The following is an 18,523-nucleotide window of genomic DNA, read 5'->3' as shown; positions in this document are numbered from 1 at the left end:
TAAAAACAGAATTTAACCCATGAATCGTGACAAGCTCATATCTGTTACATCTCCCCTTTCCGTCAGATGAAGTCCCTGTGTGGACATCATCGGACGGCAATCATCAGGATGGGCAGATGACAGGTGAATCGTGATGGTCATGGTGGTTCATGATGACAGGTGGTTCCTGAAGCTGAGGATTCAGCTTGGTGAGGTTCGGTATTGTCTTTGACTTTGCGTCCCTTTTCCGGGGATTCCATCGGAGACCTCCAGCCACAGTTGTCGTGAGTTTGGCTGTAGAGGTTTGCATCTCGTTGAGTATCCTGTATAGGATGAAGGTCACGCCAAGAGTCAGGGCGGACCAATGACGGTGGAGATGCACCGTGCAGTGTCGGCAGCAGTCCAGGCTAGGACCGCAGATGACTGGTTCAGAATGGGCTGTCGAGACAGTGCTTGGAGGGCTGTGTCGACAGGAGTAATGTCAATGTGTTGGGTGGTACCTTTCAGTACTTGGTCCAGCAGGTTGGCACGGGTGGCGGTGTCATGCTGGTCGTAGGTCAGCATAGCTGAGCGCACAGGAGTGTTGACGAGCCATCTGTTACCCACAATCTCTGCTTGCGTTTCTGTGACTTGTGTACGAGGCTTGGCTTCGGCAGGGCAGCGCGTATCGCTGACCCAGGGTTGCAGCTCGCAGATTCCTTCAGAGTTGTGTCTGAGGAAGGGTTTGCTAAGGCAGAGATAATGAATGTCTTTGGTTAAAGTACACATGTGCATGTTTGGGGCCAGGTACAGCTGTGTGTTGCTGTCGTGGTAGGCCACCACATTTGGAATGTGTGTTTTGGTGTGGGTGTTGCTCTTCCACATCCTGACACTGACAATGTCTTTAGGTCTGTTTGGTTAACGCTGTAAGCCAGCTGAGTCTGGTAAGTTCTTCTGGAAGACAGAAACAGTGGTTTCAAGGAGTTTACAGTCTGGTTCGCTGCATTGACACTGGACATAACAATGTTAAACATTCTGGCGGCAGCAGCGCGGCTCTAAGCAAAGCTCCGGGAACTGTTTGGAGCGGTGGTGGTGTCCACTTAACTCCATTTGTGTAACAGTCACTTTCTCATGTTGGCTGAACAGGTGTTTGACATCGGCCTCAGTGTGAGTGAGGGAGTCCTCTCATCGGAACCTTGTACAGCTGTAGCTGTTCGGTTACAGTGCTGGGGTAGTGTGCCCTGTCATCGGTAGTCAGGAGTCTCAGCGGTTTTCTCGGTGGCAGCTGTCCTCTCTTTGGCTGACAGCACGGCACGGCAAACCACAGCAGCATCCTGGTACAGATAATAGGGAGAGAGAGAGAGAAAGGGGAGAAAGAAACAAACAAGGCCTGTCTTTGGTTGGACAGGACAGTCTCTTTGCTTCGTGGGCGGCGACTGGGTTTAGCTCGCCCCTCGCCCATGTTTTTGGCCACATCCTGCTGGCTGGCATGATGCTTGCTCAGTGTTTCTCAGTGGCTCTGGTGCTGCGTGGTGCAGCACATGCTGCGTCATGGAAATTATATTGCAGTATCCCCCTTTTTGCTCCGTGGCATTACCGCCCTGGCATTGTGATGTCAGACGGTGCACAACCCACAATATTGTTCTGTGCACGCAGCATGGTTTGTGTATCATGCAGTGGTCTGGGGCTCTGGTTGTCAGTGACTGTAGACTGGTTGCCAGGGTGGATGGAGGGGTCTGAGAGGTGGTAAAGCAAAGTCATTATCAAAGTTTCAGAAGCCCGCATGTCCGCTATGTTGGTCTGTGTAGACAACGGAGCCTGCGTAAGTGCTTCTGAGGTAGGCAGTTTAGCTAGCAAAGTTCTTATGCTGTGTGTAATCAGTTCAACCTTGAATGTGGGTGGGTGGGTTGGGAGTGACCACAGAATGTTGTTTAGTGTGCCAGTTTTGGCAAGGGTGTCAGTGTGATCTTTAAAGTCCTCGTCTAGACTTGGTAACTTCGAGTGTCCTTTTACCTTCTTCCAGTACACGATCACATTGTGTGTTTTTGTGATGTTATCACATTGCTGGAACAGGTGTTGGTGTTTGACATGCTTGTTGTTTGCCAGTGTGAGTCCGAGTTCCACACATTCAGGTGAGGATTGGAAGAAACCCAGCGTGTGGTGTAAGGTTTGACCACCTTGCAGGTTGAGCCGAACAGCGACCCCTTTGGTGTAAGTTGGTACCACCGTACCCTGTTTGTTGACTAAGGTACAGAGGCTTGAACTTGGGCCTGTTGTTAGGGCGTTGTACTCATGGCTGGCTGCTGGGGTTCCCGTGACCTCTGTGACCTGATCGTCTGGCTCTGTGGGAGTTCCCGTGACCTCTGCGACCTGACAGTCTGTCTCTAGCAACCTGTGTGGCTGGAGAGAAAGAGGTTCTCGCACTTGAGCAAAGTCTTTTAGCTGTTTGAAGTTCAGAAAAGGGTCAAAGTGTTCTAGCAGGTCTTTGTCGATGAGCAATGTATGAGTGTTCATTGGTGGGACATACATGGGGTGTATTAGACTCATCGGAACGAATGTCAGGTGAATGGAAACAACCTGTTCAAACTGGATGTCATCCTGTCTGTACACCTGTACATTCAGTTCATAAGTTTGAGGTGTAAGAGTTCGATCTTGTCTCTTAGCTTCAAATTGAAGTCTTTTGAAAAGGTGAGATGAGATCCCCGTCGGGTTTAATCCTGTGTCGATCAGGTCTTCCCTGTTGACTCCTTTTCGGCCCACCCCCTTTTTGACAGGGCTGCCCAGGAATGTTGGCATCAGGGCAGGTGGGACGATCGATGGGTGGTGAGGACCGGTCTTGTGTAGCTCGCTGCGAAGGCAGGTAGTCAAAACAGCATTTTCTGGTACCTTGTGTTTGTGGTACCTGGTGTGAGGACCTGTGCTGTCTCGTTCAGGATGTGCAGCTGTTGACTGTGGAGCTTGGGTGTTGCTGTCACCTTGTGCTGTGACAGTTAGCTCTGTGGTCTGTAGATGACGGGCAGTGTTCTGGGTGCTTGGCTCATCTTCCTTGTGAGTTTTCATGTGAAGAAGCACTTTCAGCACCCTCAGGGTCTCTGCTGTCTCAGACGTGGCTGCACTGTGTTGCCCTCTGCTGGCTTGGAACGGTATTGACTCTCTGTAAAAATGTCTGTGACTGTGGTGTTGTAGGGCGCCATCTAGGGTTAACTCCAAGCAGTGCTCAGAGAAGGAAGACTTTGGGTTTTTTCACAGTCTTTTCACAAATAGTCTTTTGCTTGGTGCAAGCTTTGTGGGCTAAGTTCCGTAACTCTTGTGTAGTCCTGTTACGGGGACACGCTGGGACTCTGAGATGAAAACTCCAACTGGCATGTAGGTTTGGGAGGAACAGAGTTTTTAAGTTGAAATCCTGTTCCATACCTGGTTCGTTGCATGCTCCGAAGTAGGTGTTTCGTAGCTGACTACAGAAAGTCTGTGGGTTTTCAAATCGGCCCTGTTTGAGGTCCATAGCAATAAGGAGCCCATGGTCTGAGTTTGGATCAGAGAATTCAAGAATCAAAGTCTGTAGCAGTTGCTGGTAGTACGCTTTGACAGTCTCTGGTTGACGATCCAGAAAACAATGCACATCACGGCTGGACGTGATTTTCAACAGGTACAATGTGTTCACATCTGTCACGTTAGCAACAGTTTGCAAATGAAAGTCAATGGCTTGTAAAGAAGCATGAACGTCATGTCCTCCTGCAGGATCTGGATTGAATGTAGAGATGCTTCTGGCTAGCTTGTGAAGTTCTCTGTGAGCAGTGCAGGGTTTAGTGACATGCGTTCTCTGGAAGGGTTCTCTCCCCTCCGTTGTTGACAGATGTTCTTGTAAGCTGGCTGGTGATTTCGTTAGAGGTGAGCTTACACCCCCTTTTTCAGCTCTGGGTTCTTGGCTGAAAGGGTTGGAGTGGCGGGCCGGGAGAAACTTTGTGGTGTGCGTTTCTCCGATGCAGCCACTCTGTAATCTGTGAGATTGTCTCAGTTCTGTGTGAACAGTGTCAAGTTCATCTTGGAGCTTGTCTCTCTGCAGAGTAAGCTTGTTCAATTTAGCTTGGGCCGCTTGCAAGTGTGTTTTGCAGGCCCAGGTTTTATAGTCTCTTTCTTTCAGTTCACTCTCTGCTCTTTTTTCACCTCGCTGGAGTTTTTTGTTGAGTTCTTTTCTGGCTTCTCTCTCCAGCCGTTCTCTTTGATCTGTGTCGAGGCGAAGATCTTGCAGGGCATTGTGAAGTCTTTCAACTCCTTTCTGTAGCTCTGGATCTGTGTCGTCCTCTTTCTCGTGCTGGTTCTGGGTCTCGAGGAGAAGCTGATCAAGATGACTCTGGGTTGGGGCCTGGTCCTTCCAGGCCTCCTCCGCGATATTGCTCCGTTCACTGAGCCGTGCCTGGGTGACGAGAATGTGAACTAGGCTTCCGAAGATCCTGGCGAGTTCTCTGTAGTAGTCGCTTTGGTTTGGATCGCGTGCCATCAGTTCATCTAGCTCGGTGTCTAGTTGCTCTGGGTGCTGCAGGTTACTGGCGTCCTTGGGCAGGAAGGGGGTCGTCACTGCTTTCAACCATGTCGAGAGGTGGCCCCCGTGGACTGCTGGACTGGATGCCTGGAACATCCTGATTCTCTGTCGGCGAGAGAAGCACAGCACACACACAAAAAGACCAATGCAAGTTCGTTCTACGTTTAACGAGCTATATTCATACGGGCTGTGCCGTTTATGAGACTTTTGGGGCTGACTGATGCAAACAGTCAGACAGTTAATAGCCAATTAACTTGGGTCAACGAAGGACCTGAAATGGAGATTTGACAGGCAGTAGCCTAGCGGGTCGTGTGATGACACCGGCTGCTGGTTGTCGCTCTACTATTTAACTTCGTTGGTGGCTCCCAGGTTACTGTCTCTATGTGAAATGAAAGAAACAAATCACAACAGAACAGAGGGTAGAAAAAGATCAAAGTGAAACACAACACTTGAAATGAGATGAAAACAATAGAAAAACAATGTGTTAGTGAGAATGAGGAGGCCTAAGCCTACTGCTAGGTTTTAAGATAGGGCCAACAGGTGAGTGGGCTATCTGGGTAGGAAACCTAGAAATATGGTGTGGCTTAAAGAAGCAAAAGGGTCAAACACTTAAAATATATCCGGGGGAATATCTAATATTCTGTGGCTTATAATAAGTGGATAGGTTTTATCACTTTTGGTTCACCTGGTTGAATTGAAGTCATTCAGGTGGGAACCAGTGGCTTGGTCAACCTCCCCGGTGCTCCCCAAACACTGAACCGCAGTGTCCCCGGTCCTCCGTTACTCTGGCGTGTCGCAGGACAGCACGGCTTGTGACTTTTAGCACAACCTTTGGAGTGCCAAAATTGCTGATGTCTCTTGAGACAAGAGGGACCGAGTTTCACTCGCAGCCAGTATCGGTTACACCGGTCGGGCAGCCTTGCTCACTGGAAACCTGAGATGACTGTCCAATCACCAAGGGAGTTCTACAATCAAATACACAAAGGATGAACAAAGGAAACTTAAAGTTAATTAAGGTTTGGTTTGTTTAACATCAATTGAGTAACTATGTAGAAAGGAAAGGTAACAGCTTTACCTAATCATGATAAAACAAAACAAATGAATTATGATAATAATGGTAATTATCAAAATAACCTAAGTCAAAAGAGAGAAGCAAAAATGATAAAAATCAAAATAAAAGACAGGAATGAAACAAGGGAGAAGGAGTAGCTGGTTTTCACCACAAGGTGGGGGTAAGTACTGCTTCTCTGTCTTTAACCTGCTGAGCAGAAAACTTAATTCAAATTAAAAATTCAAAACTGGTTTAAATCAAAATTTAAAATAAGCATGTAAGAATTAAAAGGAAAATCTGAATAATATCCTATAATAACCATTGATAGCTTGTAAGTTATCATTAATGATCATGAAATTAATCAAACAGTGTGAGATTAATCAAAGAGGGTAAAAGTGGACATGTAATTCAAGCAGAATGGAAAAGACATAGGTCTGTTAGTCGATTTAACAGGAGACTGCCACTAGATGGCTAACATCTAGATTTCCACTATTAAACAATTACATTTTAATTCAAATCATGTTTGAACCAAACTCAAAGTAAATGTAAACAATCAAAGGCAGGGAAAAATTTTTTGTTCCCTGTAATAATATTCGCACTAGCAAAGCTGTAAATGCAAATAATCTTCGAGAATTTAGACATCCAATTCAAATATACATCACAGGGTATTATAAATTAGCAATCAGAGCGCATTATCTGAAATGGCCACAGGTTGGCAGCTTTGCACTCATGCAAGCTGGAATCAGAAAGCAGGGTGTACCCTGAAATTTCTAACCCACACGTTCCCTCTGGTGTTTAGATAGCGGAACTACAATTTCAATATGACTTAGAAATTATCTGATCGTTTGTCAGGCTGATTTTCTGCATCAAAAATCACAAGTAACAAACCAAAGGTTTTAATCTCTGAGGTGCTATATTAACATAGGTTGAAGAAGGATCCGTTCACTTCCAAAACACAACTGTAATAAAAACAGGACTTTTCCAACTGTTGACTCCAATAGACATTTATCAAAATAGCACTTATGATTTAAATGTTTTAGGTTTAAAAATCGGGTAGCTAGGCCAATTTTAGACCAGGAGTTTTTATCGTTTTATTTTTGAATATTATTGTGGTTTACCACGAATTCAATAAGCAAGGCCTTTTTAACTGAATCAGAGGAACATCGCTCATGTTCAGATTTACATGTTGCAACTAATAAAAGATTTCCTCATCTTTTAATTATTGATATTAAAACGTTCTCACTGTAAAAAGATTTTGGTCTTTCTTAACAGGATACTTTTAACATTATACTGCAGATTACTTTCATTAAAATTAACAGTGACTATACTGTTAAGTTTCTATAAATACCTAGCATGCTGCCTGACCAGCTTTTTGCCTCAGTCAGTTAGGAGTGAGTTCGCGTCTTGCGACTTATCTCACAAGTAACATTACATAATTTCATAGCGCACGTGCAGAAATTATTAAAAACCATATACACAGATTGATTGCTCACAAAACGAAGTTTGAAATGGCCGCGTTTCTCCACCAAAATGTAACAACAATGAGTTTTACATAGTAATTAACTCAAATGATATATAGGGAATTTGAATAATTAATCAGGAATTTGATTAATATATATCTCAGATGGCAGTTACATTAAATTTGATTGATTATGAAAAATAGTTTAATTGCCTATAAGAATAAATAATCACAGGGCACTGTAACTTACTCATTAATATGTCAATATTACATTCTTCATATCAATTATTGTGATATCTCTTACTGTAAATTACTGCAAATCAAACCGTGGTATGTCCAGCAAACCACTGTAGACCTAACAATTTTCAATAGAGATATCGCTTTTCATAATTCAAGGAAAAGTATTCTCTGGCCATGAAAATATTATCCTATCCTTATGATAAATTTAGTTTCTAAATTTAGAGCTTGTAGCTATAGATCAGACATCTCAGTGACTCGTAATGTGAGTGGGGTGGAGTCCAAAGCCAATCGTCAGTATATGGGTTTTTTTAATAATTAAACTAGTAATACATCAAACTACAAATCACACAGAGTAAATATGCGTACGACAATACAAACAGTAAGCTTTATACAATACATAACGAATCCAAATAAAAGAGAGAGAGAGAGAGAGAGAGAGAGAGAGAGAGAGAGAAAATAGAATGAGATCACATAAGGAGCTCAGGTATGAAAATCAGTCAGTAAACCTTAGTGAAACCAACAACGAATCAAATAATAGCAACACTTTAAAGCAGCATTTAAATCTCCATAGAAAACGATACTTGCATGGCCCAGTGGGTGAGCGTGGTACCGGCGACGCACGTGTGATGTCACGTGGTCCTTTGAAAACTGCGCGCGTGGGCCGGAGGCCGGGTGACGCGCGTGCAAACTGCGCTGGATCTTGGCGTGAGCGTGGAGTCACGTGTTCCTTTGTTGCAAAGAGGTGTTCGTTCATCTTCGCGCGGTATTTGAAAGGTTCAACAAACAATGTTCCAGAATTCGTCTTCATTGTGTGGAGAGGCGAATAGTTGAATAACTTAGTAAAGAAAAGAAAACAAAACAACGAAAATGAAAGTTTCCAAACGAGCCATGAAAATGGCTTTCTTCTCCTCAGTCCATGTGCTGAGGGGGGAGGAGAAAATCAGCGCGGCCCGAGGCCGCGCGGAGCGACGTGTCCGAGAACCAAAGAAGAGGAAGAAGAGAGAGGCGGACCTTGTTCGGTCGTTCTTATGGGTTGAAATGTTCACGCCTCTTTTCACGTGAACCACCCAATGAAAATCCGCGATCTGAAGCGGCGGGAAAGTTCCTTTGTCTCTGGAACCAACCCCCTGGATGATTTAGGACTTGTCAGATAATGAAAAGGGATTATTCTAGCAAGTTCTTAATTCAGATTACATACATTTTCCATTACTCTGCTCTAGATAAATGGGTTTGTCAGAACATGACGATCACAACGATACTAAACATATGCATAAATGATCAAAACATGAAGTTACATTCAAATGTAGAGTAACACATATTTAAAGATTTGATTAACACATGGTAACACTGCAAATAGTCCCAATTTATATAGAAACATCTCAAAGCACCCACAAAGAAATACGAAATACATTTAGAAAACATAAACACAAAAAGGGTAAGTTTAGATTTGGCTTCTCTCCTGTCCTGTTGTCCAGGCTGCAGGAGGGGGGGGGGTTTGCAGAAACGTGGCTTTCTTTGGGAAAGAGTTAGAATGAATTCAACATTTCCACTTATAAGTCAGCACTTTAACCATTTACCCAGGATTAACCATTTTTATGCAATACACAAACATTCAAAAATACATATTTATAAGGACTTACAAAGTAAGGAACAAAAAGAAAGATTTCTTTTTGTGTGTGTGTGTGTGTGTGTGTGTGTGGGTGTGTGTGTGTGTGTGTGGAATTTGGGGGGGGGGGTTTCAGGCTTCCTTTGAAGCTCGCCCAGATGACTCTGGAATTTCTTAATAGGTGTAATAACTGTCACTCAAGGCAGGGTGTATTAGAGTCATCAGCTCATTAGTGTTACAACAAACAGGTTGGTGTTTATTCTTCATAATGCTGATGATTATAAAACATAAGGAAGCTTTATGTTTTGGTTTGCTAAAATCCCACGCCTCATAGTGAAGTTTGTTTTCACCAAACATTGCATTCAGATTAATAAACCAAGATATACCTCAGCTGGATTCATTTATTAGAATTTATTTTTTTCTTTTTTAAGTTATAAAATGTGAATCATAGTTATAGATCAAAGTAGTATACGGCTAAAGGCATATTTGATAGAATCACTGATAGTACCTTAAACATTGACAGCCTCTTACACTTGAAATAATGAACTCTTGTTAATAGTCTGAAGTTACACATGGTTCAATCCTAAACCCTGAGTTATTGTTATTATTTGCATATTTGCATTGTCAACAGTGATGATGATATATATATATATATATATATATATATATATATATATATATATATATATATATATATATATATATTAGTTTATTTGTTAATTATTTTTATAATTAATTATATTTTATAGCACATTTAAAAAGTAACTCCAGTTGACCAAAGTGCTTTCCAATAAAACATCATATAAAACAAAATAATCAAAAGTAAAACACAACAATCTCACACCTAATGCCCGGGCAAGTAAGTGCCCTCTTAAGAGTGTTTAAAAATGACCTAGTGATGCACAACATCTCGTTTCCAGCGGCAGGTCATTCAAGAGGCCAGGGTTACTTTTGGACTTTAAGCAGGGTTAAATAAAAACTTTTGAGATGATCTCAAATGCCGTGTTGTAGAATAAATGAGCTGGGTTGAGAATCATGCTTTTCCAAAAAAAAAAAAAAAAAAAAAAGGTACCTTTAGCATAACAGCCCACAACAGAGTAAAATAGAATATATAAAGAGAATATAAAAAGCAGAAAAACAAACAAAAAGAATTCTGTTAAAAATAATTTTGATTTGTTAAATGTGTTAAAGTGTTAAATCCAGCTACACTGCTCCCTACGAAGCAGGATGAGGAAGAACATGATTGTGTTGCCACATTTGAACAGGTCTGTACACTGTTAAAAATCGCTGTTAAAAAACGGCCAAATTTCGACAGTAATATACTGTTTTTCATTAAAACAGTGCATTCTGGGTAATATTCATCATTTTCGAGAAGGTACACTGTTAAAAATCGCTGTAAAAAAACGGCCAAATTTCGACAGTAAAATACTGTTTTTCACTAAAACAGTGCATTCTGGGTAATATTCATCGTTTTCGAGAAGTAGCCTGCTGCTATATATCGTAAATTAACAACGTTCAAATTCGACACTCAGCGGCTGTGTTTCAAATCACACCCTACACCCTCATTCACTATTCCCTACATGAGTTTACTAATATAGTCCACCTGACAGAGAGAATGAACACTAATGAGTGAATTCAGACAATGATCAACAGCTGCTGTTAATGAGTAGAATCACTGAAGAAAAAAAAAACATAACAAGACAAACACATGAAATACAACTGACTTCAGCCACAGCCTTAGATGAAATCAACTGAAGATTTAAACGATCAACAAACAGCTTCACCAACTTCACACATTACTAACCAGACTGACTTTATTTCTGTCAGATCAGAGAACAGAGATCAAAAGATCTTATTGAGAATTAAAGAGATTTAGATGATAATGTTACTGTTTCGTTTAGCATCACCATTGTGGAGATCAGTGTTTGCTTTAGTTGGGCTCCTGACCATTGACTTTTACACTTTACATTTTGTTTTATTGCTGTATTTGTATCTTTATGATGCATCTATTACAGCAGTATTAATTTTGATAGTCAAGTGATTATGGTTGTTTCTAACAGGCATGATCTACTAGACTGACTTAAAGTGTTGCTATAATAATCAAATATTAATTTGGTGTTGAAATATTTGAGTGAATGACACTTCAATTTAGTAAGATTGAAGAGTAGTGTGATAACCAGTATTTATGGGTTTAACGACTAGTTTTAGTTAAAAAGTATTTCGGGCAGCAGTCCCCACAACACTCAAAGAGAGAAATCAACAATCAGCATATGAATCTCAACAATGGTGACAATCAAAAGGTTCATGATGCAATGCATGCTGGGTACCAGCACAGGATAAAACTCATCCATGATTCCCAGCATGCATTGCGGCATGAATAAATTATGCCCCTGAATTGTTCACTTATTTTCTTGAATTCTTATGTGCTTATAATTTTGCATTTGTTTTAAGTTTTAGTAGCATGTGTTGTGATGTTCAGAACTGATCTGTTCATTTATTTTGTGGATTGTCACCATTGTTGTGATTCATACGCTGATTCTTGATGTTTCTGTCTAAATTTCAGCAAAGACTTTTTTTTTTATTATGAGCGAAATTTTCTTAACAGTCTTTCATAACTTATGGCTCAGCAGTGTTCCTTCTTATGCTGTAGTATCAATATTCAATAAGAGAAGACACTGGATTAGATCAGAAATAATAGTATTTGTTCTTGTCAATCTATAAACAACAATATCAGATTCTTTTTTCTTCTGTGTACTTTTGTTTTGCTATAACAGGTTCCAAAGGCGCATTGTTACAGCATGTAAAAAAAAAAAAAAAACCTTAGTTGTTGAAAAGTCACGTTCAAGAGCCCAACTAAAGTTAAACACTGATCTCCATCATGGTAGTGAAAAAAACACCTAAACCTATTTAACTCTCCACAAGTTCTTCTGTAGACATCTGACAGAAATAAAGTCAGTCTGGTTAGTAATGTGAATCTGGTGAAGCTGTTTTAGTAGTTGTTTAATCAGATCTTGAGAGATTTGATGTATTCTTTTATTCAGTTGATTTCATCTATGGCTGTGGCTGAAGTCATTTGTAGATCTTGTGTTTCTCTTTCCTTCAGTGATTCTGCAGGTGTTTATCACTAATGCTCAATCATCAATTAATCACCGAATTATCTCATTAACTTCACTGATTCAGTGTTACTCTAACACTCTGTAGTGTGCACACATTATAAGTGTTCATTTAAAACTGAGGATTTTCTTGTGGGGTTTAAAGGGTTAAAGATTTAAGATGAAGAAAAAACGGCATGAATCATAATTTAACAGTAATAAACTGTAATTAATTTACAAGAAACAAACTGTAGAAAAACAGTTATTTACTGGCACCCCTGCTGCCAGTAAATAACTGTTTTTCTACAGTTTCTTGCCGTAAGTTAATGGTTGCCAGCAAAAAAAGTGTTTTTCTACAGTTTGTTGCCGTTAAGTCAAGGAAAAACAGTAATATACTGTAAAATGTAAACGTCAGATTTACCAAATGAAAAAAAAGTTAATTTAACTAAAATATTTGTGAACATCCATAGAAAAAAAATTAGGCAAAGTCATACACTGATAATGAGAGTAAATACTGAACTTGACTGTATTAATGTGTGTTTGCACAAGAGAGATCGTTTAGTTTAATGTAGATTGTTGTTCACCATTGTGCTGGAGAGTAGAGCCGGTGCTTCAGTCAATGATGAGCCACAAATTCTTTTTTTTCTGCTGCTTTATATAAAGGCAGTAAATGTGGAGTTGCTGATACAGTGATGATCTCTGTGTTAAGTACTTCAGCACATACATGTGCGGTGTAGATGACAATGAGCTGCAGTGATTTGAGTAAAAGTCATGTATTTAGTTAGGGCTGCACGATTAATCGCATGCGATTGTCATGCGTGTCTCATCAGTAAAGATGGTTCTGTGATTAGCGGTAAATGTCCATCAGCTGCTTTCAAATGGAGCCGCACCTAATATACAGAGCCGTAGATCGTTGACAAGCTACGCAATATCGCGTTCATAACCGCATGCGATTAATCTGCGATTATGAACGTGATATTGCACAGCTTGTCAGTGAATTATGTCTTCCCATCACACTAGATGTGGACTGACATTGCTCAGAAGTCAGATGTTGGTTGAAAGTGAAAACCCAACCTCTGTTTGGTGTCAAACTCTAGCGTAAATACTCCAAAAACATGACAATCTTCACTTATTATAAACAAGATTTATTTCTGTCATAAATGTAAAAAAGTTCTTATTGAGATTAACAGAGATGTTGATGGTTTATTGAAAATTATAGTTTAGTTTGATGTCACCATTATGCTGATCAGTACTTAGGAAGTATGAGTCTTTTCAGTGCTAGCGTTCATTTAGCTGCTGTAATTATATCTGTTACAGCAAAAACATTGAGAAAAAGATGTCATTAGATAATGTTGGTTACTGGCTGATATTAAAGATGTCTTAATGTAACAATCTGATCAACTGATTTTACCAGGAGTCTGTTCTACGCTATTAATTTAATATTAGTGACTATAGCAGATGTGTTGCAATACACAGGGTCCTGACAATTTATGTCATTTTGTTTTTATCTGATCTTTTTAAACTACATTGTTTTAGAATCACTTCAAACCTTAGAATGCTTAGACATACAGAGACCTTAATAATTAGTGTAAGAATCTCAACAATGGTGACATGCTTCATGCCGCAATGCATTCTGGGTGCTATGGATGAGTTTTGCATGATGTACCCAGAATACATTGCAGCATAAAGCATGCCACCATTGTTGAGATTCATACACTGAATCTTGATGTTTGTGTGATTTTTTTAAATTTTTGAAATTATCTGCTTTAAATTCAACTGGGTGTCAGGCTGTTGACCATTGAGTCACTTTAATAAATAATACTTAACTAACACCACACAGTAGCTTGGGTGAAAACAAGTAATCAGACATATCAATCATCAGCATGCAAACAGCACCATTGAACCACATATTTGTTTGCTGTTTTAGCCACAATAAAGATGACAGCAGCTAAAAAACAACACCGTCAAGTCAAGTGTCAAATTGCACAACTAAAGCCAACACTTACCAGCATTATGGTGACATCAAACCAAGCTATTACTTTTAAACAGACATCAACATCCACATCTAAACATCCACTTAAATCTTAATTAGAATGTTATGGAATAATGTTCTAATAATGTTATTGATAAACATTTGTAGAATGTTTTTAGAGAACGTTATCCTATCTTTTGAGAGAACGTTCTGGGAACAAAAATAAAACTACCCGCTAAAAACATTGTTAGAACAATCCTTGGGAATGTTCTTAGAACATTTTAGAACAAAGAAAATTCTAGCTGGGAAATGCCGCTCCATTTGAAACCAGGTGGTGGACATTTACTGCTAATCACAGAACCGGCTTTATTGACAAAGACACGCATAACAATCGCATGCGATTAATCGTGCAGCCCTATATTTAGTTACTTTATTACTGCACATTAAGTGTTTGCATCGTTATATTAAGAAATATTCCTTCTCAGTGGACTCAAATGAAATAAGTTCATAGTACTAACATCGTAGGAATGCTAGTTTTAAAAACTCGAACTGTTTGAAGCAGTGGGAGTGGAGTTAATTTCCATGGTAGAATTTATGGTAAAATACTGTTAAAAAATAAGAGTGGTAAATTAATGGTTAAGAGCTGTAAATTAACAGTACTTTACTGGCGCCCCTGCTGCCAGAAAATTACTGTTATTTAACGGCAACATTTTTTACAGTGTACACCAAGACCAGATTTAAAAGAAACCCCTTAGAAAATGCTTACTAAATTCTATTAATTGATGGTTCAGCATCTAGAGACCCAAATAATTGGCAAAAACAGAGCAAGTTAAGCGGTAACCACTGCATATACAACAATAACAATTAACATGAGTTAAAGGGAAATCTTTGAGGTTTTGCTAAATCAAAACTGGTTCACAAGCTATCAAGTGGTCTCAGCAATGGCCATGATTTTACTTTTGCTGTGTACGTGGCCTTGTGTGATGGGAATTAATAGAAGAGCGGTGAATTCAACCATAAAATATTTAGTAACAGATCAGATGGTAATGCGCAATGTCTTGTGTGAAAGAAAGAATAATGTGAATGCTTCTGATGAAAATGATGAAGACAATGAGATGTTAAAATCTGACACCTTCGGCAACTCTACAGAAGAAGAGTAGTGCTGTAGAATAAAGAGGGTCTAAAGCAGGTCATTGTCCGTGTTATGAGATGATGATGATTTGACTTCTTTTTTTTTTTTTTTAAATCACAGGCATGAAGCAGCAGAACAGTGAGAAATAAATTTCAATGCCATTTAGGAAAGAACTGAAAAATTATAATTCTGTAGAGAATACTGACAAAAGAACACATCATACTGTTCTGAATTCTTCTCTTTATCCCCTTTGACAATTACAGTGTGCCAAAGTGGACTTTGATATGGACTCCTGGCTTCACTCCTATCGCCAAACAGCAGCACCAGATTCAACCACCACCACTGCATCCATCCTAAAGAACAACTGCATCTGCACCGCAGTCCTGCCGCCCGACGAAAGACAAACACAACTTCGACAGCAGCGACTGCGGAAGAGCAGTGAAATACTCCATGACTGGAGTCAGCGCCAGATCTAAAGATTGACACTGCAGACGGACAGCCTGAACGAGAAGAAACTGGATGGAAGAGGAGAGCATGTCGAGTTTTCCCATGATTCAAGTGGCTGGGCTGAATGGAACTGTGATTGTTTTTCAACCATGGAACGAGAAAGACTTGAAAGAGGCACAACGGAGCATATTGTTAAGCAGTGGAAACACTGTGTCAACGGATCAAGACTGACTTTCCAGTCAGAGTGAACACCACCAAAATCACACAGAAGAGCAGAGGACAAAGACTGTCTCAGACTGATCCAGATGTTTGCTTTCACTGCAGGGAGGGGTGACACTGGAAAATTTCACTGTGCACATTTTATCAACCAAACGACGGCTGGAACAGAGAAAGCTGAGGCAGACTGACTCATATTTATATCCTATTATATCTTTGATACATGATCACATTGGAAGATCAGAGAATGATAAATCTTCTCTTGACAAGAACATAGGCACATGTAGCCATCCGAATAAATTAGTTTATAAACAGATGCCACAGATTAGATTATGTGTTAATGGAGTTGAAAGGACTGGCAACTTATTAGAGTAATTAGAAAGGATGAAATAGATCCAATTCCAAAATTAAGTGGAAATTTAGTTTGGTTTACTACTGCATCTGGTTATACGGTCAGAGAAAACTTCACCATACCATTGAGATGTAAAGATTAGAATGGCATGAACTTAAAGCATTGTTTACTACTGACAGAAAACTGCCTTCAAAATGTATAAGAAAGAGATTTCATGTGAAACTGGGAAGTGGTCCAGTGCCAAATTCAAACTTTAGCTCAATCCAACAATCTCAGTTGTGTATTTACCAGTGTAAACAGAAAGATGATGAATTATGTGAAAAGCTTGTCAATTCTGCAAAAGACAGTTTCACCTGATTCTGAATTATGCCATTCTCATAATTTACATTGCTCAGCACATATATCATTTGAAATAAATAAAATGTTTGAATAGACCTGAAATGTTAAATCTGGACAGAAAACAGATGTGCTGTTGATTTGAGAAATGAAAAGCAGATGTTTTTTTCTCTTCCACATGTTTCATTATCCAAAGTTTTTCATGTGAATTTGGTGGAGACATCAGAGGAAAATGTTGAATACAATCCAATCCTACATCCGAATGTGCGTACTCCTATTTTGCTGTTAAAGCTGCCAGTCTGTGTGATTGAAGACGCAATGACCACAACACACTCCTTTCTCTCGGCAGAGGAAGTAGAGACTCACCCAGTGCACAAAGAAGTCCCCAAAACACTTTGGGCTTTATCTAAATTTGACTTGGGGCTGGTTAAAAATTGTGAACCATTTCAAGTCACTCCAAACTCTGATTACAGACCCTGTAAACCTCAATCTCCTCTAAAGAGAGAGGCTACTGAAGGTATAACACAAGTTTTTGAATCAGCAGCTGGGGTGATTGTGTATTTCCCTGTTAAAAAGATAAAAGAAACATGCAAAAGATACTGTCAACCTTTTAAAACTTTTGACTGCTGAGGGTCATAAGCCAGTTTGTCAATACTGCAGTTTGTAAAAAAGGTGGTGATATTTTTAGGTCATCATCACTAAAAATGGCATATGTCTATCTGAAGAAAAAAAGAGAGACAATTTCAAAAGATTCTAAAGCCTAAAATGAAAAAGCAGCTTATGTCATTTTTGGGCATGTGTTCGTATTGTCGAACGTTCATTCCAAATTATGTTAAAGAAGAATCGCCCCTGAGCGCTTTGGCTCATGGGAAGGGCTTGCAACCCCATCACAAACTGACCTGGATTCCAGAAGCAGAGAAAGCATTTAAGAATATATTACTGCTACAAACATCACTAACACTGGGACTCCCAGACCCAGAGAGAAATTTTGTACAAACTGTTGATGAGAGAATGGGTTTCTGACTTCTGTTCTGTTACAGGATCATGGGGGAGACCTGTGGCCTATTTTTCGAGTAAGCTTGATCCGGTAACGGCAGGCATGCCAAAATGCCTAACAGCTGTTGCATCTGCAGAAAAAGCTTCTAGTTTCAAGGGAAATTGTGGGGTACTCTGATGTGACGTGGCTCATGCCACACACTGTCTCTGTGATCCTGTTGGAACAGAAAACATACCATTTGTCAACGGCCAGGTGGCTCAGGTACAATGCAATCCTATTAGAAATGCCAAACATCACAATTAAAAGATGCACAGTGTTAAATCCAGCTACACTGCTCCCTACGAAGCAGGATGAGGAAGAACACGATTGTGTTGCCACATTTGAACAGGTCTTTACACCAAGACCAGATTTAAAAGAAACCCCCTTCGAAAATTCTGACTAAATTCTATTAATTGATGGTTCAGCATCTAGAGACCCAAATAATTGGCAAAAACAGAGCAAGTTAAGGGGTAACCACTGCATATGCAACAGTAACATCTGGAGCGCTCCACGCGCATTGCTCTGTGCAAGCGACTGAATTAGTAGCATTGAGGGAGGATTGCAAAATTGCTGAAGGACAAACAGTTACCATTTACACAAATTATTGTTACTCTTTTGGGGTTTGCCATGATTGTGGGGCATTGTGGAAACACAGGACATTTCTAAAGTCTGATGGTAAGCCTGATCTAAACCATGATAAAATAGCAGCACTGTTAGAAGCAATTTTGCTACCAAAGACAGTTGCTCTCTGCAAATGCGTCACACATTCCAAAAGTCATGATTTTTGCATTTTTTAGGTAAGAAGTAATAGATCCTATATGAGAACAGAACCTTATTTTTCCTGTGTAACATTTAACAATGACTCACTTACACTCCCTTCTAATTCTCTTACAGCTATGCAAGCTTTTGCCACAGCAGAGGAGAGGAAACAATGGCTGAAGGCCAAGTGCAAACTGAAAACAGGCCGAGTACTGAAGACAGACCATGTCTGCCAAAACATTTTTAACCCACACAAAGAAAAACTTGCACATGGCCTAGATCACACGAGTTGAGGAATGTTTGATTTGCTAAATAAAAACTGGTTCA

Source organism: Carassius auratus, chromosome 22, assembly GCF_003368295.1.
Source record: "Carassius auratus strain Wakin chromosome 22, ASM336829v1, whole genome shotgun sequence".
NCBI classification, from domain to species: Eukaryota; Metazoa; Chordata; class Actinopteri; order Cypriniformes; family Cyprinidae; genus Carassius; species Carassius auratus.
The sequence above is the reverse complement of the archived record's forward strand: the minus strand, read 5'-3'. Positions refer to the sequence as shown.